Source organism: Schistocerca cancellata, chromosome 4 (assembly GCF_023864275.1).
Source record: "Schistocerca cancellata isolate TAMUIC-IGC-003103 chromosome 4, iqSchCanc2.1, whole genome shotgun sequence".
NCBI lineage: Eukaryota > Metazoa > Arthropoda > Insecta > Orthoptera > Acrididae > Schistocerca > Schistocerca cancellata.
Window position 1 is genome coordinate 9,001,779 of NC_064629.1, and position 23,108 is coordinate 9,024,886.

A 23,108-nucleotide genomic window follows, 5' to 3' on the forward strand; every position below is an offset into this window, starting at 1 on the left:
AGTCATAGGCTGGAATGTTCCCTGCTCCCTAAGACGCCGATCAATTGCTTCGAACATCTTCCTATTGGGACACCTTCATTCTGGAAATCTGTCTTGATACAAACGTACCATGCCACAGCTATTTCCCTGTGCTAATCCATACATCAAATGGGCATCTGCCAACTCTGCATTTGTAAACATTGCACTGACTGCAAAACCACTTTCGTGATGAACACTAACCTGTTGGTGCTACGTACTGATGTGCTTGATGCTAGTACTGTAGAGCGATGAGTCGCATGTCAACACAAGCACCGAAGTCAACATTACCTTCCTTTGATTGGGCCAACTGGCAGTGAATTGAAGAAATACAGTACATACTGACAAAACTTAAATGAGCTCTAACATGGAAATTAAGCGTTTCCGGACACATGTCCACATAACATCTTTTCTTTATTTGTGTGTGAGGAATGTTTCCTGAAAGTTTGGCCATACCTTTTTGTAACACCCTGTATAAAGTACACCAGTGGACAAAAACAGTCAATACTGTCACTGCACAATAGTGATGGAAATTTTACCGATGATAGTGCCACTAAAGTGGAGTTACTAAATACAGTTTCCCATAATTCCTTCATGAAAGAAGAAGAAGTAAATATTCCAGAATTTGAAATGGGAACAGCTGTTAGCATAAGTGACATAAAAGTAGATATCTTAGGTGATGCGGAACAGCTCAAATCACTTAAGAAAGGCAAGTCTTCTTGTCCAGATGGTATACCAATCAGGTTCCTTTCAGAGAATGCAGACACAATAGCACCTTTCTTAGCAATCATATACAGCCACTCACCTGACAGAAGGTCTGGTCCTAAAGACTGGAAAGTAGCACAGGTCACACCAATATTCAAGAAAGGAAATAGGAGTAACCCATTAAATGACAGACCCATATCACTGACCTCAATCAGCAGTAGGATTTTGGAGCATATACTGTACTCTAACATTGCAAATCACCTTGAAGAAAATGACTTATTGATACATAACCAACACAGATTCAGAAAATATCATTCTTGTGCAACACAGCTAGCTCTTTATTCCCATGAAGTAATGAATGCTGTTGACAAAGAATCTCAGATCGATTCCATATTACTAGTTTTCCAGAAGGCTTTTGATACCATTCCTCACAAGTGACTATTAATCCAATTGCATGCGTTGGAGTATAGTCTCAGTTGTGTGACTGGATTTGTCATTTCCTCTCAGAGAGGTCACAGTTTGTAGTGATAGATGGTAAATCATCAAGCAGAACAGAAGTGATATCTGGTGTTCCATAAGGTAGTGTCATAGGCTCTCTGCTGTTCCTGATTTATATAAATGATCTAGGTGATAATCTGTGCAGCCCCCTTAGATTGTTTGCAGATGAAGCTGTAATTTACTGTCTAGTAAAATCATCAGATGGTAAATTCCAATTACAAAATTATCTAGAGAGAATTTCTGTATGGTGCGAAAAGTGACAATTAACAGTAAACAAAGTGGGAGGTCACCACATGCGTACTAGAAGAAATCTGATAAATTTTGGGTATACGATAAATCACACAAATCTAAGGGCTGTGAATTTGGTTAAATAACTAGGAATTAAAATTATGAGCAACTTAAATTGGAAAGACCGCATAGATAATATTGTGGGGACGATGAAACAAAGACTGCATTTAGTTGGCAGAACACTTAGAAGATGCGACAAAACAACTAAACAGACAGCCTACATTTCAATTGTGCATCCTCTGCTGGAATAATGCTGCATGGTATGGGAACCTTACCAGGTAGAATTGACGGAGGACATCAAAAAAGAAGGGCAGCTCGTTTCGTGTTATCACACAATAGGGGTGAGAGTGTCACTGATATGATATGCAAGTTGGGGTGGCAGTCACTGAAACAAAGGCTGTTTTCCTTATGGTGAGATCTATTTACAAAATTTCAGTCATCAACTTTCTCTTCCAAATATGAAAATATTTTGTTGACACCCACCTATGTACGGAGAAATGATCATCATAATAAAATAAGAGAAACCAGAGGACAAACAGAAAGATTTAGGTGTTCCTTTTTCCCGCATGCTATTCAAGAGTGGAATGGTAGAGAAGTAGTATGAAAATGGTTTGATGATCCCTCTGCCAGGCAGTTAACTGTGAACTGCAGAGTAACTATTAAGATGTAGATGTAGATGTAGATGTAGATCTATACGTATGAAAATGATAACTTATGTTAAAAAATGTACAGCAGAACCTGATATCATTGAGACCAATCTAGCCCATGAAAACTATTGCCAGGGATTAAATCAGAGTTCATGGACATAGATACTACCAAATTATTACACCAACATTCCAAAACATTCACAGAATTTGATATTGAACAGCAAATTGAACTTACGTAATGAGAATCTCAGTAATGACTAAAATTCATAGAACAGCTCTAGTTAATTTTTTAGTAAAATGAGCTTAAGTATTTGAAGGAAAAGCACATGTCTTATGAATATTCTGTCTCATGAACCATACTGTCTATCTTTCTGCCCATTCCTTATTTGAAACAGGTAACTGGAGCAAAAGAGATACAGGTGATGATTATGATAGACAGGAAAATGATTCAGCCATCAAAAAGCCAATACTGTAACCCCTGTGAGCTGTAGCTAAAGAAGGGAGAAGTATTAGGTGGGTATTGGAGTGAGGGAAATTAAAAAATTAATATTTATGTGAGAATCCAACCAGAAAATTTATATCAACAAATACAGTGGATCCAAGGGATCATGTACTTAATTTGCATCAATTTGAGAGTGTCATACTGGCAGATACTACTAGATGGACCCTCTATAAAGCAACCTGTTTTTATTTTTGCAGATCATAGCTACCAGTTTATAATGAAACCATTTACTCCTGACATGAGTGGTGGTGTGTTTATACTAGCACTAGACTATGTATTAGGCCCAGAATTACTGGAAAGTATTATTTAATTCATGGACAATTTGTTGGCTGCCACACAAGATTTGGAAGAGCACATGGAGATGGTAGAGAAATTAATTTAAGTAGTAAGATGTTATGGGCAATTTGAAAAAAAAAATCAAATATGGGAAAGAGGGAGTAAATTTCTTGGGCACATTATTATGCCCCAGGACGTCATAACTGACAAAACAAAAATACAACCCGTTCATAGCTTTCCTGTACCCCAGAGGAAAAGACAATTAAAAGTACCTTTAGATTTAGGAAACTTCTGTAATCATTTTGTTGTGTCTAGACAAGACAGCCTAGACACAATGAGAGGAAGCCGAAAGGCACGTGCTTAAACTCACGCAGGCTGGCGTGAGGTCTGAAACAGGATACGTAATGAATGCTATAAAGAAAAGTAAGTAGCTTCTGGAATACTTAATTTTAATCCACATTTGTAGAACATCGCTCTTGATGATACATTAACTGAATCTCAATATAAATTGAATACGGCGCCTTGCTAGGTCGTAGCAAATGTAACTGAAGGCTATGCTAACTATCGTCTCGGCAAATGAGAGCGTAATTCTCAGTGAACCATGGCTAGCAACATCGGCTGTACAACTGGGACGAGTGCTAGTACATCTCTCTAGACCAGCCGTGTGGTGGCTCTCGGTCTGCAATTACTGACAGTGGCAACACGCGGGTCCGACGTATACTAATGGACCACAGCCAATTTAAAAGCTACCACCTAGTAAGTGTGGTGTCTGGCGGTGACACCACACATTTCATTCCAGATTAATTACTAAATGCAGTACCATTACTAAACTTATTATAGAGACAGATACTATACATTTTGTCAGAAGTATGCCAATCTACTTTCAGTAAGTTGAAAGATGTACTAGACAATACCCAAATGTTGCACTATCTAGATATGTCTCAGGATTTTTGCTTGACAACTAATGCTTCATGCACCAGTTTAGGAGCTTGTCTCTTCCAATTCAGAGAAATTGATGGCAGACGAACTCTCTGTACAATACTCTTCACTAATGGACCTACATAGCCACTGAATTACAAGTTCTTGTAATTGTGCTCACTTTTAGGAACTTCCATCACTATTTTGTTGGTAATCGCACCATAGTATATTGTCATCATCAACCTTTAGGCTTTTTTCTTGATTGGAAATTACTTCATGCATAATCATTTCAATTCAAGAACATAATATTTGAAATAGTTTACACAAAGGGAGAGAACAATATAGTAGCTGAGGTATTATTGTGTGTGCCTGAAGGAATGTCTAGTAACTTTGGATCCAAGGATCAAAGTGTGAAATATGAGGTCTTACTGAGGCAAGACAACATTTATCATCTGCATTACACATTTGCAGTGATGTGTAATCTCCGAGGTGGAGAATCCTGGTGGAGAGAAATGAGAACACAATTTACACTTACCTGACTTGAGGCACTAGTTAGATACTACATGCTTCACTATAATGTATCATTTTATTGCCATTTCACATGGTATGAATGGTATGACAACTAGTGTGATTGTATTCCAGAGGACAGACTGGATAACCTAATCTTTTACACCCACAGAGTATTGGGGATCCTAAGGTGGCTAAATGGGCTTGGAAAATCATTGACTATTGCTATTTTCCTTCCTTCAAAGGAGAGTACAATGTATTAGATAGAGATGCCAACTCTGTCAAAATGTGAAAGCTTCAAACTGTGGCTCCAAAGGTGAGCTACACCTAATCATTACCAAGAAAATCCTGCAAATCCTTGCCACTGACTTTATGTGGCCCCATTCCTTGGGGCCATGCAGATGTTAAACATGTTGTTACAATATGTGATCTATTTTCCAAATATACACTCCTGGAAATGGAAAAAAGCACACATTGACACCGGTGTGTCAGACCCACCATACTTGCTCCGGACACTGCGAGAGGGCTGTACAAGCAATGATCACACGCACGGCACAGCGGACACACCAGGAACCGCGGTGTTGGCCATCGAATGGCGCTAGCTGCGCAGCATTTGTGCACCGCCGCCGTCAGTGTCAGCCAGTTTGCCGTGGCATATGGAGCTCCATCGCAGTTTTTAACACTGGTAGTATGCCGCGACAGCGTGGACATGAACCGTATGTGCAGTTGACGGACTTTGAGCGAGGGCGTATAGTGGGCATGCGGGAGGCCGGGTGGACGTACCGCCGAATTGCTCAACACGTGGGGCGTGAGGTCTCCACAGTACATCGATGTTGTCGCCAGTGGTCGGCGGAAGGTGCACATGCCCGTCGACCTGGGACCGGACCGCAGCGACGCACGGATGCACGCCAAGACCGTAGGATCCTACGCAGTGCCGTAGGGGACCGCACCGCCACTTCCCAGCAAATTAGGGACACTGTTGCTCCTGGGGTATCGGCGAGGACCATTCGCAACCGTCTCCATGAAGCTGGGCTACGGTCCCGCACACCGTTAGGCCGTCTTCCGCTCACACCCAAACATCGTGCAGCCCGCCTCCAGTGGTGTCGCGACAGGCGTGAATGGAGGGACGAATGGAGACGTGTCGTCTTCAGCGATGAGAGTCGCTTCTGCCTTGGTGCCAATGATGGTCGTATGCGTGTTTGGCACCGTGCAGGTGAGCGCCACAATCAGGACTGCATACGACCGAGGCACACAGGGCCAACACCCGGCATCATGGTGTGGGGAGCGATCTCCTACACTGGCCATACACCACTGGTGATCGTCGAGGGGACACTGAATAGTGCACGGTACATCCAAACCGTCATCGAACCCATCGTTCTACCATTCCTAGACCGGCAAGGGAACTTGCTGTTCCAACAGGACAATGCACGTCCGCATGTATCCCGTGCCACCCAACGTGCTCTAGAAGGTGTAAGTCAACTACCCTGGGCAGCAAGATCTCCGGATCTGTCCCCCATTGAGCATGTTTGGGACTGGATGAAGCGTCGTCTCACGCAGTCTGCACGTCCAGCACGAACGCTGGTCCAACTGAGGCGCCAGGAGGAAATGGCATGGCAAGCCGTTCCACAGGACTACATCCAGCATCTCTACGATCGTCTCCATGGGAGAATAGCAGCCTGCATTGCTGTGAAAGGTGGATATACACTGTACTAGTGCCGACATTGTGCATGCTCTGTTGCCTGTGTCTATGTGCCTGTGGTTCTGTCAGTGTGATCATGTGATGTATCTGACCCCAGGAATGTGTCAATAAAGTTTCCCCTTCTTGGGACAATGAATTCATGGTGTTCTTATTTCAATTTCCAGGAGTGTATATCATGACGCCTAAAAGGTTTCAACAGCCAACTACAAGTTAGAAACATTGGACAAATTGTAAGACATGAAAAAATCAGAACAAAACTGCTCCATTTGCAAAGCAAAGGTACATAAAGGTAATAGGATCTCTGATATTCATATGGGTGTTCCATGTTCCATAGTTACATGCTAGGCTAATTAAAGAAAGTTATGAGGAAAAGACATAATGGATACCTTTAACACACAGAAGCATATAATTTGAAATGATGTTTAGACAGAGTAGCTATAGAATACAACACCATTTCAAGGAATGCATGGAGGGTGCTGAAATCGATCTTGTTTAATGCACCCATCTCAAAGGTCTTGACCACAGCAATGTACTCACACAGAATGGTTTACACAGCTATAGATTGTAGGAAGAGGACAACAAGCAAGGAGAAGAATAAAATCACGTTAGGTTTGCAAATGAATTTTAATTGTCTAGGGGGCAAAGCATTTGGAAGATTAGTTGAACAGAGTGGACAGTGCCTTTTAGACAGATTATAAAGTGAAAAACAAGTGAAACTAGTGTAACGGGATGTAGTTTTATTGAAGCTGGTGATTCTGAGGGAATTAGATACCATAAGCAAGATTTAATTGTACAAGAGAATGCCACAAGAATAACATCTAGTATTCCCCCTTGATTATCTTTTAGACAACTGATTAAGGTGTTAGGTATTTTATCCAAAGCTTTATAACACAAGTTTTCTCCAATAAAATTCATTTTACATGGTTCATAAGAGTTCAGAGGGAATGGTGACATTCAACAGTCTTCTGAGTGGCTTGATGTAGCCCACCATGTACTCTTCTCCTATCGCAACTACTTCACCACAGAGTATAACATGTTCAGTTATTTTCTGGACATATTTCAATCTCTGCTTTCTCCTGAAGTTTTTACCCTCTATAGCTCCCTGTAATATGATTGAAGTTATTCGTTGCTCTCTTATCACATGACCTATCATTTTGTTTCTTCTCATCTATGTTTCTGTGATGAAACTCATTATTCCTTATAACATCAGTCCACTGAATGTTCAACAGGCTTCTGTAGAACCACATCTTAAACACTTTGATTCTTTTCATCTCTGGTTTTCCCACAGTATGTAATTGACTTATATACAATTCTGCATTCCAAACATACAATTATGTATGTTTGGAATGTTGCATGTGCCTCCAGTATTATTTGATTGCAGGTCTCCCAAGAATTTGTTGAACCCTTACTGTAACATTGGATCACCTATATTTTCTAACTCTTCTCCAATCATCTCACCAGACAAATCCTACCACACACAGATGCCTTAATCTACTCTTTCCACTTATCAGCTTGCTCCTCTGAGTTTAACAGTGGAGATCCTTTTGCACTGATAATGCTTGTTCCTTTAGTTTTATTTTTATCAAAGGTTGCTTTGACTGTTTTACATGCTGAAAAGTTGTAGCAATAACAATTTCATTTTTGACTACTCCAAATTTTTTATGCAATCATTTCACTTTGGCTTCCCAGCTTTCCTACTTATGTCACACGTAAGTGACTTATATTAATGTCTTCCTGTCCCTTACTGCACATTTTTGTACTTCCTTACATCATGAATCAATTCAAGCATTTCTTCTTTAACATCATGTTTCTTCACAGTTACCTCGTGTATACTTAAATCTGTCAGTCCAACTTCTGTAAGTCTGTTCCTCTTCAACTGACTTGCCCATTCTAGTATTCATTACCACACCGTTTACTGCCTCTTTGAACTTCAAACACACAACATTCTTCTCAGTACCCAACTTCCTTCATCACGTTTAGGTCTGGGCAATTCCCTTAAAGTTCAGGCTATTCTTCATCATTACAGAACTTTGATATCAATCTCTATCGGCTCCTGGGTACACCTTGCAGTCCAATATCAAATTTTGCAATATGTCACAAAATGATGTAATCTAACTAGAATCTTCTCACATCTCTAGGACTTTTCTAACTATACCTCCACCTCGTGTGACTTTTGAACAGATTAACTAAAATTTCTAAAATAACTGAATTTGACTTTTTCCTTTGTCACACCTCTTTCCAACCTCATATTCTCTTACAACTCTGTCTTCTGTTACTTGTCCTGCAGCATTACACTCACTCATGGTTATTGGATTTCTATCCATTTTACATAAATATTTCCTCATATACTTTCACAGTCTCTTCATCTTCTGCTCATGATGTTGGCGGATATATCTGAACTATTATTGTTGGCTTTTTTTGCTGTCAATGCTGATGAGAATAAACCCATTACTGAACTGTTAACTGTAGTGACCCGCATAGATCCACACCTGAGATCTGGGTGTGCAGGCACAATGTGCACCACACAAGTTGGCAGACACAGCTGGAAGTATGATGACCATCACAGGCTGCCACTTGTGGATGCACACACAAGTTCTCATATGTACACTCTCCTGGCCAGCTGACAGCTTTTAGAGATGAGCACAGCCTGCTCTAAATTAGTCACTTTTACATTGATATTCATGTTATCAGACAGTTATTGTGCACCTCTCTGTGGCTAGTGTACCTGTTATAATAAATTGTGATTTAGACTTAATAAAGTTTGTTGTGTGCATCATTATATGGTATTTTCTTGTGGGACTAGAGCATTCACAGTGGTTCCTTCCTAGCCCTACTGTTCTATTAATGACAAATTCATCAAACCAAAAATGCTTATTTTCTTCCTATTTCACTTCACTGGTCTTAACTACATCCAGATTGAGCAGTCAAATTTCCTTTCCAGATATTCTAGCTTCCTTACCACATTCAGACTCATGACATTCCATGCTTTGAATTGCAGAATTATAGAATTTCAGTGGCATTCAATTCTTCCGACAAATTCATTTTAGCTAGGGGATCTTTGTAATTATCTGACTGCTTATGCTTCATGGCTCCAGATGTTTGCCTTGAGTCATTACAACTTGCTCCATGGAAATAGGCAATGAAACTGAGAACATATTAGTTGGAAACAGTAAACCCTTCCTTGTAGATGTTAGCTACAGGTCATGGGCCAAAGGAAAGTATGCTCCTCTTCTTCTGGGAGATTAAATGGGGAAATATTCACAGAAATCAGTCTCAGAAGGGTAAGTGGAAAGATAAGCTACTTTCTGAGGCTTGAAATTTTCCGCTCCCCAGCCCTGCGGCAATCGAGCCTATGCACATTGATGACATATCACGTGTTCAGGTGGACCACTACCTGCTAGTGAAGTAATCACATCCATCTCTTCCATTTACCACTTTTCTCAGACCTGACACTAACACTCATTCAATGGAACTGTAATGACTACTATTGCCATCTGAGAGAACTCCATCATTTAATGGCTTCTTTGGAGACAAGCTCCAGGAAGCACATTTCAAGGCAACACACCTCCCTGCTCTGTAAAACTACTAACCCTACTGTAAAAATTGTGTTAATGTCAAGAGAGCATCTATGGGGCCTGTACCCTCACACACTCTGATATTTTCAGTGAGTGGGTGCCATTTACTGCTGCACTAGAGGCCACAGCTGTCAGTGTCAACGTCTCCGTTCAATGACAATATGTAATTTCTGTCTTCCCCTGGATGAAACTTTCATTATCATGAGCTGTTTGAGTTAGTGTCACAGCTCCCTGGCCGCTTTTCCTTATTGGGGACTTTAATGCCCATAATCCTCTCTGGGGCAATGACATTGTCTCACCGAAACTGGGCACTAGAGCACCTCCTTTCAGAATTGGATGTCTGACTACTCCACACTGGTACTGCAATGCATTTCAGTGTTGCCCACAGAATGCTTTCAGCTATTGAACTCAGTTTGTAGCCTGATTATCTCACCCCTGATTCAATGATGCATCCATGGTGATCTTTGTAACTGAAACCATTTTCCTATTGTTCTCTCCCTCTCCACTCACAGATATCTAGAATATTCATAACATTGGTCACTTTGGAAAGATGATTGGCAGGCCATCTCCTCTTCGGCCAATTTTGCAGCCAGTCATGTGATGGATATTGACAAATTTGTACAGGATACTATCACTTGTGCTGCAGCAGCAACAATACTCTACTTCTCAGGTTCATCCTGATGGCCACCAGTGCCATGGTGGTCTGAAGATATAACTGCACCTATCAGGAAATGCTGCAGAGTGCTTCAATGGTACAAGCACCAGTGCTCTATGGATAATTTAATAGCATTCAAGAGACTTCAGGTGATAAAGAAAAGGAAGCTGGAACGTTGGGAGCAACATATCTCAACTTTCCAATCCCAGGTCCCATCGCCCCAAGTATGGATTAAACTCAGCTGTATATGCAACCATCCACCACCCGACGCAGTTCATGGTGTCTTTGTGAGTGGTAACACTTGCAGTGATCCACAGGTACTTGCTGAAAGTATTGCAGCACACTTCACTGAAGTGTCCACTTCCAGTAATTACAATCCTCATTTCCTGATGTGGAAACATCTTGTTAAGTGCCACCTGCTGTCTTTCCCTGCACCTCTCTCTCTAACATGCAGTGACCCTTTTAGAGAATGGGAGCTTCACAGTGCTTTGTCAGTGTGTTGAAATATGGTCCCTGGTCTTGATAAAATTCATAAGAAAATGCTCAAACATCTTCTTGCCAACACCGTGAAATATATCCTCAGGCTTCTAAATTGCATTTGGCAGAAGGGAGCATTCCCATCTCAGTGGTGGAAAGGTAGTATTATTCCTGTCCTGAAAACAGCCAGAGGGCATATATTGTGATTATAAAGTAGCTTTCAGCCTTTCCAGTCCACCACAGATCATCTGGTTCATTTGAAATCCATTGTGTGCAATGCTTTTGTGCATCACCATCATCAGATTCCTGTATTCCTTGGCCCACAGAAGGCATACGATACCATCTGGTGACATTACATCCTATCTACACCTCACAAGTGCAGATTCCAGGCCAGTTTACTCATTTTTATCAGGAATTTCCTATCTCTCCAATTTTTTCATGTTTGGAGATGTTAGACTCCCAGCTACTGATATGTGCAGGAAACTGGAATTCCTCAGGGATCGGTTCCTAGTGTAATGCTGTTTGCAATCACATCAATGTTATCATAAATGCAGTAGGCCCCACAGTCTCTGCGTCAATGTATGTGGACAATCTTGGCCTGTACTGTCCCCGTACATCACTGCACACCACTGAGATCCCACTTCTGGGGGCTGTCTGGAGAGCCAATCTCTGGGCCCTGAATCACAGCTATCAATTTTCTGCCGCAAAAACACAAGTTATTCATTTTTGTCAACTCTGTACTGTGCACCTGCGCCCATAAAATTATCTTGGTGATGATTTACTTGAAGTCATTGAAGCTTTCCAATTCTTAGGTATTTCACCACAAGCTAACTTGGCTGCCACATGTCTGCTGACTCGAGGCAACTTGTATAAAGAAGCTGAATGCTCTGTTTTCTTAGTCTCTTTGTGGGGTACAGACTGCACAGTTCTTCAGAGATTTTACCAAGTGCTGATTTTTATCTCACATGGACTACAGATGTGCTGCCTGTGGGACAGCAGCACCATCTGTACTGAGCTTGCTCGACCCTGAACTGCACACAGGTGTGCAATTGGCTTTGGGGATCTTCTGTACAAGCCCTGTTGACAGTTTTCTAGGAGAATCTGATGTCCCACTGCTGTGGTAGGTTAGACGACAGCATCTTCTGGCAAATCACACAGTAACAATCTGTCAGATGCCTAACCCTCCCTCCCCCACCCTGTCACTCAACTCTGTTCCTCAACTACCAGTCCAGTCTTTTTTTGCGTCACCCAAAACTGTGTTTTCGCTTGTTCAAATAAAGGACCTCCAAATGCATCTGTCAGTCTGGGTCGCTAGAGCTCCCTCTCCACACACCCTTGGCCTGTTCTCTGTCCTGTGATATTGATGGACCACTTTTGTGGTCCCAAGTAGGATGCTGATCCTATCCTTCTCAAATACTTTTTGCTTTCAGTCTTTCATGATTATTTTAATTCAATATGTATCTACACAGATGACCCAAAAGTACAAGACAAAACCAGTTACAATTCTGCATGTGTGAGGGGACATAAGAAGCACCCAGTGTTTGTGTTGTCCTCATCATTTCATCATCATTCATGAAAGTGGCTAGATTGGACTGTGTAATGGCTGGGAACTTGTATGGGTGTTGATAATCATGCAGTTGAGTGCCCCAAAAGCCAATAATAATAATAACAATAATAATAAAACCCGTGGAGGCCCGGGAAAAGAATAGGCCTCTGGTACATTCTGCCAGTCATAAAAGGCGATGAAAAGAACAAACCACTAACAGGGCTAACCCCCCCTTTTAGTGTGATCAGTTGGTTTTGGACAGAACTAATGAAGCCTTGGACAAGAGCTATCATGGTTGGGGACAACGCTTGAACCCTATGCCCATCCACAATGGTAATGACACTGCTAGCCACACGGAAAATGATTTAAATCCAAATAGAGGTGTTTTGCAGGATATGCTTCCTGCAACCAATCTAGAAGGAAAACAAAGACAGAGGATGAGATGGTCAGATGAAGTTAAGCAACACCTCATGTTCTCTTATTACCAGGCAACAAATTTAGAAACCAACACAAGTGGATACAGATCACAAGTATACACAACATTTATTAGCAGATACCCAGAACTAAAATTTTTAACAGAACAACGACTAGCTGATCAGATCCGAGTAATAATCAAAAATAAAAGGATACCCCAAGCAGAATTAGAAATCATCAAACAAAAATACTGGAACAAAATAATGTGCAATCAGAAGAAGAAGAAAATACAGTAATGATCTCAAACATCCCAGAGCAAACAAACAAAGAACAACACACATCAATTAAACAATCAGAGAAAAACGAAATCTTAAGACAGCCACCAGAACAAGCACAAATAGAACACAAAGTGACACACATGTTAGATATAGAATTGACATATATAGAATACAGAGACACAAATACAGGCATTAGACCATTATTGCATAGACCACCAAATAACCCACAAGTCGAAACAACAATAACAGCTTTCAGCACAATCATACACAACAAAATAAATGAAAATACAACAACGGAAGAGTTACAACTACTGGTTTATATAGGAGCACTCATTGCACTAAATATACAAACTAGGCAGAGATCAGAACCAACCAACACACAGCAGAAACCCACAAACCAGCATGGCAAAGCAGGCTACAGATCAGAACAGAAAAACTGAGAAAATACGTCGGACAGCTAACACAATTTATAAGAAATGAAATATCAGACAAAAAACGAAAAATGTTAGGTAAAATCTCACAACAAGAAGTGATAGAGCAATTAGATGAAAAGAAGCAGAAATTACAAGCATTGGCCAAATGACTTAGAAGATACAAAAAGAGTGAAAATAGAAGGAAACAAAACCATACATTCAACAAAAACCAAAAGAAATGTTACCAGACAATAGATAACACACACATTAAAATAGACAATTCACCAAACATAACAGACAAGGAACACTTCTGGAGCAACATATGGTCAAACCCGGTACAACATAACAGACATGCACGGTGGATACAAGCAGAAACAGACACATAAAAGCTTATACCACAAATGCCTGAAGTGATAATTTTGCAACATGAAGTCACCCGAGCAATTAATTCTATGCACAATTGGAAGCTCCTGTAAAAGATAAAATAGCAAATTTCTGGCCAAAGAAGTTCACCTCAAAACATTTAGATCTAACTAAATTGTTTAACAGTTACATTGCAGACCCATACACATTTCCTGATACACTTACACATGGAACAACTTATCAGAAACCTAAATATTAAGCAGACACAGCAAACCCAGCAAAATGTCGCCCCATAACATGCCTGACGACAATATACAAAATATTAACTTCAGTCACTACACAGAAATTAATGACACATACAACACAGAACAAAATTATAAATGAAGAACAAAAAGGCTGCTGCAAGGGAGCAAGAGGATGTAAAGAGCAACTGATAATAGATGCAGAGGTGACATATCAAGCTGAAACTAAACATAGGTCACTACACTATGCATACATTGATTACCAAACAGTAAGTGAAGAATATGGGGATATTCGTGAGCCCTCTACGTACCACACCAGCAGGGATTGCAAAGGCCAGATTAGTTTAATTAAACTCCAGAGCCATTTAAGTGGTCTGTCTACCTGAACTTCAGATATGATTTGAATGGGAAGAAAAACTAATATATTACAATGCTAAGTATCCTGTGCCATGCACTTCACAGCAGTTTGAAGATTATGTAAAATTGCAAACAAAAGATTCTATTTTGGTTGCATTTTTAATTAGGAGGTACTCCCCACTGAAAGTGCCATATACAATTCCAATTTCACTCACTATGTATTATAATGCCTGAATGATAACTTCATTTTCAGTATTTTTATTATTATTGTTATCTGGATGAGGCATGAATTATTTCCAGAAGAATGAAAAAACTGGTAGAAGCTGACCTCATGGAAGATGAGTTTGGATTCTGGAGAAATGTAGGAACATGTGAGGCAATACTGACCCTATGACTTATCCGAGAAGATAGATTAAGAAAAGGCAAATCTATGTCCATAGCATTTGTAGACTAAGAGAAAGCTTTTGACAATATTGACTGGGAAACTCTCATTGAAATTCCAAAGACATCAGGGGTAAAATACAAGGAATAAAAAGCTATAGTCAATGGCCATGAAGAGAAGCAGTGGTTGAGAAGGGAATGAGGCAGGGTTGTAGACTATCCCTGATGTTATATAATCAGTACATTGAATGACCAGTAAATGAAACCAAAGAAATATTTGGAGTATCAATTGAAGTTCATGGAGAGCAAATAAAATTTTTGATGTTTGCCAATGACATAATTGAGTCAGACAGCAAAGGAGTTTGAAGAGTAGCTGAACAGAATGGACAGTGTCTTGAAAGGAAGATATAAGATGAACATAACAAAAGCAAAACAAGGATAACAGGAAGTAGTTGAATAAAATCATATGATGCTAATGGAATTAGATTAGGATATGAGGCACCTGTAGTATTCTATGAGTTTTTCCATTTTGATAGCAAAATAACTAATATTGGACAAAGTAGAGAGGATATAAAACGTAGACTGGCAATGGCAAGAAAAGGATTTCAGAGAAATTTGTAAACATTGAACATAGATTTAAGTGTTAGGAAGTGTTTCCTGGAAGTATTTGTCTGGAGTTCAGCCATGTATGGAAGTGAAACATTGACAATAACAGTTGGAACAGAAAGAGAATAGAAGCTTTCGATATGTAGTGCTACAGAAAATGTTGAAGACTAGGTGGGTGGATGATGTAATTAATGAGGTGGTTCTGAACATATTTGGGGAGACAAATTTGGGCACAACTTGACCAAAAGAAGGAATTGGTTGATAGGACACATTTTGAGCCATCAAGTGATCACCAATATGGTGGTGAGGGAAGCAGGGAGGATGGGGGTGGTAATAATATTGGAGGGGGATCAAGTGATAAATACAATAAGCAAATTCAGAAGGATGTAGGCTGCATTAATATGTAGATCTGTATCAAAACAGTCTTCAGACTTAAGACAACAACAACAACAAGTACAAGAAGAAGAACAATGAAAGTAACAACATGAGACACTGAGATGCTTTTGAGGCACAATGAGTAAATGGTCCACTTCTTACTTAACAAAAAGAGAGCAAAGTACTGTGTCAGATAGAATAAGATTGATCATGATAGCATCTTGAGTTGAGAGGTGTTAAATTGCAACTGCAGAACCACTCCTGTTCTTGTTTCATATAACTGATCTTCCACACTACACTGGTAAAGCAGAAATAGTACAATTTTCGTATGATGCAAGCATCATAATCCAAGCTACAACACCATGTCCAATAAATGAAATGTTAAAAGGTATTACTAAATTATTCCTGGTAAACAGTGTATCACATAGCTTTTAAAGGTACAGTTCTTTCATTTAATTACAAGTGAAGTTATATCATAGCAATTAAGAACATGGGATGTCATGAAAGAGAATCTGCAAAACCGGCTATTCAAAATTCCTATGTGCCTTTATAATTAGAATTTAAATGGAAATCACATGTTATACATGCTCAGTAACCCACAGTTTCAGAAACTTTGCTCTCTGCATCATTTGAGAATTTGGTGATGAAAGCTTTACAAAATTAGCTTACTTCATGGACTTCCATTCACTGATGTCAAATGAAATAATTTTCTGGGTCAGTTCTATGCAATAGACAACGTATATCACAAATGTGTGCAGTAAGAATATTATGTGATGTATTTACATCTGTGTAGTGGAGCTCAAGTCTAAGGTTTTCTGGTTTGAATGGTGGTGGTGGAGAACTTCACTGTTAGTGTTCAGCCAGCGAGGAGAGAAGAGGTGGTAGCATGAAGGTCTTGCAGACCTTTATTTGTGTGAATGTCCTGCATTAATTTCCAAACACCATGACCATCACCTTTAACCAACACAAACATGGCAAGCTCTCATGGAAAAAAAAAAAAATGGAACCAAACCAAACTTTGTGACACTTTCTCCTCACAGCACACTCCACTCAGTCTGTGATCTGAGTGAGTTATCCCATTTTCCCAACATCTTCCACAACCAATATTTCTTAATCAAAGGAAGAAGAAATGTACAGCAGAAAAACCTAGGGTTTTCCTTCTTTTTTTGCCAAGTGTGGCACTTTTATCAATTTTAGTACTGCATTGTATTGTCAGAAAAGTGGACATTGGATGAGGTAACAGTAGAAACTAAACCAAATGTGTCAGTTGCAGCAGATACATTGGTCAAGAATTGTTGGGGAGCCATATCTGCCGCCATCTGACACCAGTACAGAAGAGGCAGTCATGACATTTTAATCATCACCTTAAAAATAAAATTACATAATAACTGTTTGATTGTTTGCAGGCAAATCTCTGCAGGGCTGATAAACTGTGTGGCATTTTCTGCACTTAAAGGAGGACAATGTTGCTACAGTCCAAATTAATTGGGAGTGTATGGCAACAATGTGTCATCACAGGATGCAATTATCAGATGCTATGTGCAGTTTGTCAGCATTTTATTTAAAAATTTTAGAATCTGGGCAACCACATCCATGGCAAACCATGTTGAGAAATGAAACTGCTTCAGCTGTATAACCCTTTTATTCTTAGGCTCTATCAGTTTCACAACACTTACAGCTACATCTTCAGTGAAAAAACAACCATGTAGAAAATAAATAATCCCAAACATGAGGTGAAACTACAATGAAACATGTACTCACTGGAGTCAAGTAATCTACATCTACACATCAATATCGACATTCATACTCTGCAAGCCACCCAATGCTGTGTGGCAGAGGCCAATTTATGTGCCACTGTCATTACCTCTCTTTCCTGTTCCAGTCGCATATGGTTCGTGGGAAGAACAACTGCCAGAAAGCCTCCATGCACGCTCAAATCTCTCTAATTTTACATTCGTGATCGCCTTGGGAGGTATAAGTAGGGGGAAGCAATATGTTCGATACCTCATCCAGAAATGCACCCTCTCGAAACCTGGACAGCAAGCTACACTGCGATGCGAGCGCCTCTCTTGCAGAGTCTGCCTCTTGAGTTTGCTAAACATCTCTGTAACTCAATCACACTTACCAAATAACCCTGTGATGAAATGCACCAGTCTTCTTTGGATCTTCTCTATCTACTCTGTCAACCCAACCAGGTATGGATCCAACACTGATGAGCAATACTGAAGTATAGGTGGAACGAGTGTTCATTTATACAACTATTATAGGAAGATCCAGCACTCATTGTCAGTCTCATAAAATATGTTATCCCGAAAAATGTGTATGTGCTAGAAGTAATAAGATAGGGCGGAGAATGCTTACATAAAACCAATGAAGAAGGATGAAAACACTAAAGAGGAATTTACATAATCCCCAATGGCTAGGAAGGAGATTTAAGAGGCACTTGCCAAATGCTAATGTGTTGATGAGAAAACACTATTGTATGCTACCTAGATGACAGTCTACTGACTAAAAACTTTTGACCACTATAATATCAGAATGTCAAGGAATCTAGACTGCCATTTATGAAGTTCCATTGAAACCTAGAACAAAAATTGAGTCTATAATAGGTGTAATCCATGACCTGAATAGTTGATTAGCAACACATAACTTTCACACAGTATGAAAATGAGAATATTTAATGACATAGATAAAGAAACTTCTAAACAAGTGGTGGCAGAAGACACACATAAAAGAAGGTTGAAATTGGGCAAGCTTTTGGAGCCAGTGGATCCTCCTTCAGGCAGAACAGTTGAAGGGGAATGAAGAGGAGTGAAGGAAAAGGACTATAGAGGTCTAGGAAAAAGGGAAGATTTAGGGAAAGTCAACTGGAACCATGGGTCAGGGGAGACTTATCACACAGGGTGAGAAAGAAAGACTGATTGTTGGGGACTGCATTGCATGAGATTTGAAAATCTGAGGGCTTAAAGCTGGAAGACTGGATAATATGCAAGACACATGAGTTAATAAGAGTGAAAAGCTAAGCAAGTGCATTGTGTGATTGTGTGTAACAGAGGTCAGTCGGGGCAGTGAAAAATAGGTAGGTAAGACAATGAAAGATGTAGAAAACTAAAACTGAGTCACAGTAAGACTACTTACTGTGAAGAAATACTGAGACAGAAGAAATTAATGTAAATTAATGCCAGATGGGTGGCAAGAACCAAGGACATGTTGTAGCACTAGTTCGCACCTGCAGAGTTCTCAGAAACTGGTGTTCGGGGGAAGAATCCAAAGAGTGCATGTGGTGAAACAGGCACTAAGGTCACAACTGTGATGATGTAGCACATGCTCTGCAACACTATATTTTGTATGTGTATACACCCACTACCTATGCCCATTCATCCCAATTGATAATTTGGTGGTAAAAGACCGAACAGTGTTTACCTAACAGTTGGTGTATGACATGTCATTTCAGAGGTGGCTCTCCCTCCAGCAGCATATGTTTCGCCAGTTACAGGGCTGGAACAGTTGGTAGTAGGAGGGTGCATGGGGCAACTTGCAGTGGGGCTTTTGAAGGGTAGGAGGTATAGGGTAGGGAGATGGCTGCAGAAGGAGCATATGGTCTGACAAGAATATTGCAGATATTGGGAGGGTGGCAGAAAGCATTTCCTAGGTGTGGAGAAAAAAATTTCGGACACAATGGATCTCATTTCAGGGCAGGAGAGATTGTATTCACTCACTCACTCACTCACTCACTCACTTAGTGTAGACCTCTTACTGAAAAAGCCATCAAACTGAAGCAACAGTGAAAATGTTGCAGCTGTGTATGGCTAACAGAGGTGGCTTCATTAGTCATTTAATCACGGAATGAGTGCTGGGCATATATACATCCATCTACTTCTACATACATAATCCACACACCACCACACAGAGCATGGTGAAGGATCATTGCACCATTTCCAGCCATTGCCCCAAAAGAAAGGAGCATAGAGAACAGTGTAAACATGGACTCATGACCAATAAAACAAGCGAAGACACAAACATCATCAGGTAAGTTGATGATGAGTGTTCTTTGGACATGTGTGTCACTATCAGATTACAATGATAAGGGAAAAATATCCACATACTGGTGAAATCTCCAGATGAGGTAATGCAAAGCTGTCAGGGTGAAGCATCACAAGAAGCTTAATGAGGTCATATTTTTGCTCAATGAGAATGTATCAGGTCATTCTGTACAGGGCAGACATGTTGCTTCTTTCAGCTATTAAATTTTGCTCATCCCCATATTTTCCACTCAGTGATTTTTTACTCTGACATAGAAACCAGTGGGTGGCAGCCATTTTCAAATAGAATCGAATCAATTTTTAGGGTGGAACATTTTCTGAAAATAAAAATGCAGACTTCTACAACTGAGGTGTCTGTCAAGTCATATGTAATTGGAAAAAATTTGTTGCATGAACCCTTGTGCCTAAACGCAAAAAATTATGCCTTGTTCTGTAATCAGTTCATGACTGTAACTGAAGGAATTTACCATACATGCACAATTGGAAACTCACAGCACTGGGTATGTACAAAATCATTAAACAACATAGTTGAATTGTTGCTGGCTACTCTCGTGGATAGTATAGAAGGATTCTCTGAATCTGAATACAGCAGATTAAGCTACAAAACAAAGATGATTATACTGTAAAGTAACTGTCTACTGTTGAAACTATGGATGTCAGAGAAGAAGATTCTGCACACAATTGGATTCAAATTCAGAAACATGGTGCTGCTTCAGATGCTGAACATGCTATTTGCACTTTAAGTGATCATGAAGTCAAAAGAGATGAGCAATAATAGTAGGAATGACACTGGTAGTGCTGATGAAGACATTGAAGCTATTGTGTTTTCTTCAGACACTATGTGGTAAATATAGTACCAAGTGGCATAAGGAACCTTTTGAAGAATAATTTTTGTGAGAGAGGTCTGCTCCAACACAGGCAACAAAATTTCTTTCCATGAAATATTACTTGAGATTATATTAACAGATGAAATGTTTTACATAATTATACATGAAATCAAAGGAAGGCAAATTATTTATATAGAAATTATATCCAATCCAGAATGAGCAGTGAAAATGAGCAAGCCATTTACAACTTAAGAATTTTATGCATATCTTGGTATACTAGTTACAGCAGGAGTAAGTGAGCACACAAAGAAAATGTCAAAAATAAATGACCTGAGGCCTGTGTCTACTAACTACAACACACTTGAAACTTCCTGGCAGATTAAAACTGTGTGCCCGACCGAGACTCGAACTCGGGACCTTTGCCTTTCGCGGGCAAGTGCTCTACCAACTGAGCTACCGAAGCACGACTCACGCCCGGTCTCACAGCTTTACTTCTGCCAGTATCTCGTCTCCTACCTTCCAAACCTTACAGAAGCTCTCCTGCGAACCTTGCAGAACTAGCACTCCTGAAAGAATGGATATAGCGGAGAAATGGCTTAGCCACAGCCTGAGGGATGTTTCCAGAATGAGATTTTCACTCTGCAGCGGAGTGTGCGCTGATATGAAACTTCCTGGCAGATTAAAACTGTGTGCCCGACCGAGACTCGAACTCGGGACCTTTGCCTTTCGCGGGCAAGTGCTCTACCAACTGAGCTACCGAAGCACGACTCACGCCCGGTCTCACAGCTTTACTTCTGCCAGTATCTCGTCTCCTACCTTCCAAGGTAGGTAGGAGACGAGATACTGGCAGAAGTAAAGCTGTGAGACCGGGCGTGAGTCGTGCTTCGGTAGCTCAGTTGGTAGAGCACTTGCCCGCGAAAGGCAAAGGTCCCGAGTTCGAGTCTCGGTCGGGCACACAGTTTTAATCTGCCAGGAAGTTTCATATCAGCGCACACTCCACTGCAGAGTGAAAATCTCATTCTGGAAACATCCCCCAGGCTGTGGCTAAGCCATTTCTCCGCTATATCCATTCTTTCAGGAGTGCTAGTTCTGCAAGGTTCGCAGGAGAGCTTCTGTAAGGTTTGGAAGGTAGGAGACGAGATACTGGCAGAAGTAAAGCTGTGAGACCGGGCGTGAGTCGTGCTTCGGTAGCTCAGTTGGTAGAGCACTTGCCCGTGAAAGGCAAAGGTCCCGAGTTCGAGTCTCGGTCGGGCACACAGTTTTAATCTGCCAGGAAGTTTCATATCAGCGCACACTCCGCTGCAGAGTGAAAATCTCATTCTGGATACAACACACTTGATAGACTGCCAAATACAGTTAAAAAGGTTATATGGTTACTCCAGTGTGAACACAAGGGGGTGAAGGGTGAATACATAGAAAAGAACTAACACCAACAAGAGTATAGTTTTTGAGGGAATAATTATAAATTTACAACTACTTCCTCACACCATAGATCAAATGGCAGTTCTGCTTACAAATTGCATATTCTAGAAATTTCTGTCAGTGTTCTGTGGTCCATTTTCCATTTCCTAAAGGCAACTCACCCTCATTCTTTCATCACAATAGATGTTGGCATGAAACTGGACTGCACAAATTTACTGGTTTCATTTCTCAACTGCCTTTTGAACCAAACTTTTTTGTCATTGTGCGTGGTTGTCCTACACAATTCATTTTATGGATTTCAAACTGTGTGTTCTTCATGGCTTAAAAAATGTTCTGCAGAAAATCTTGTTCTGTGTGCTGTCATGTACTGTCTTTTCATTTGCATTCCTCCATTTTTGGGACAGAGCCAATGAAAGTACCCTCATCAAAAATTGTTTTACAGCATATAATAATCAAAAACAAATTAGTTTATTTACTTATAATGTTTACAGTTTAACCACTGGTGTTTCTATGAGACAGCATATCACACCTGGCAACTGAACTTTTCAGTTTTCAGTACAATGATTATTCTTAAATATGCATTAGTCCCTAATCATTATCATAGAAATAGACAGAAGCTGTTGACCTTTCAGTTCGGCATTTTGGCCTGCAGTCATTTTGGTGGCTGTCTGTTCTACTTTACACCTGAAATGTGTGATATCACTATGGTGATGGGAGAGGGCACATGCAGCTAATTTAAATCCTTCCAGCAAAGGTATCTTGCTAGTGGGCCCATATTGTAACATCATTAGTACTCCTTCATGGACAATGAGTGGCAGCCATGGTGGGACACTTCCACTTCATTAAGATGCTAGCGCCAAGCATTTCGGATGTATAAAATGCATCAGACTGTGGCCACATATGCACCACACAGGACGTGGCTGTGTCAGTAAAACACGCAGGATTTTTGCTGCAGTGCCACAGCTGCCAGAGTTCGAGATAACCGCTGCCATCTGCTGCCACGTGAAGAGGATGCAGGTGTGTGCCAGGCAAGCCACTGTCATCGGCCGCCAACAAATTTGCCACTGCCTGAGTGTCCA

General features: G+C 40.4%; 1 non-coding gene across 1 annotated transcript; it reads left to right on the forward strand.

The window, feature by feature from the left end:
- Positions 1 to 21,787: 21,787 nt before the first annotated feature.
- Trnas-uga (transfer RNA serine (anticodon UGA)) lies at positions 21,788 to 21,862 on the forward strand. The gene has a single exon. It is a non-coding gene; the product is annotated as a tRNA-Ser (tRNA).
- Positions 21,863 to 23,108: the final 1,246 nt, after the last annotated feature.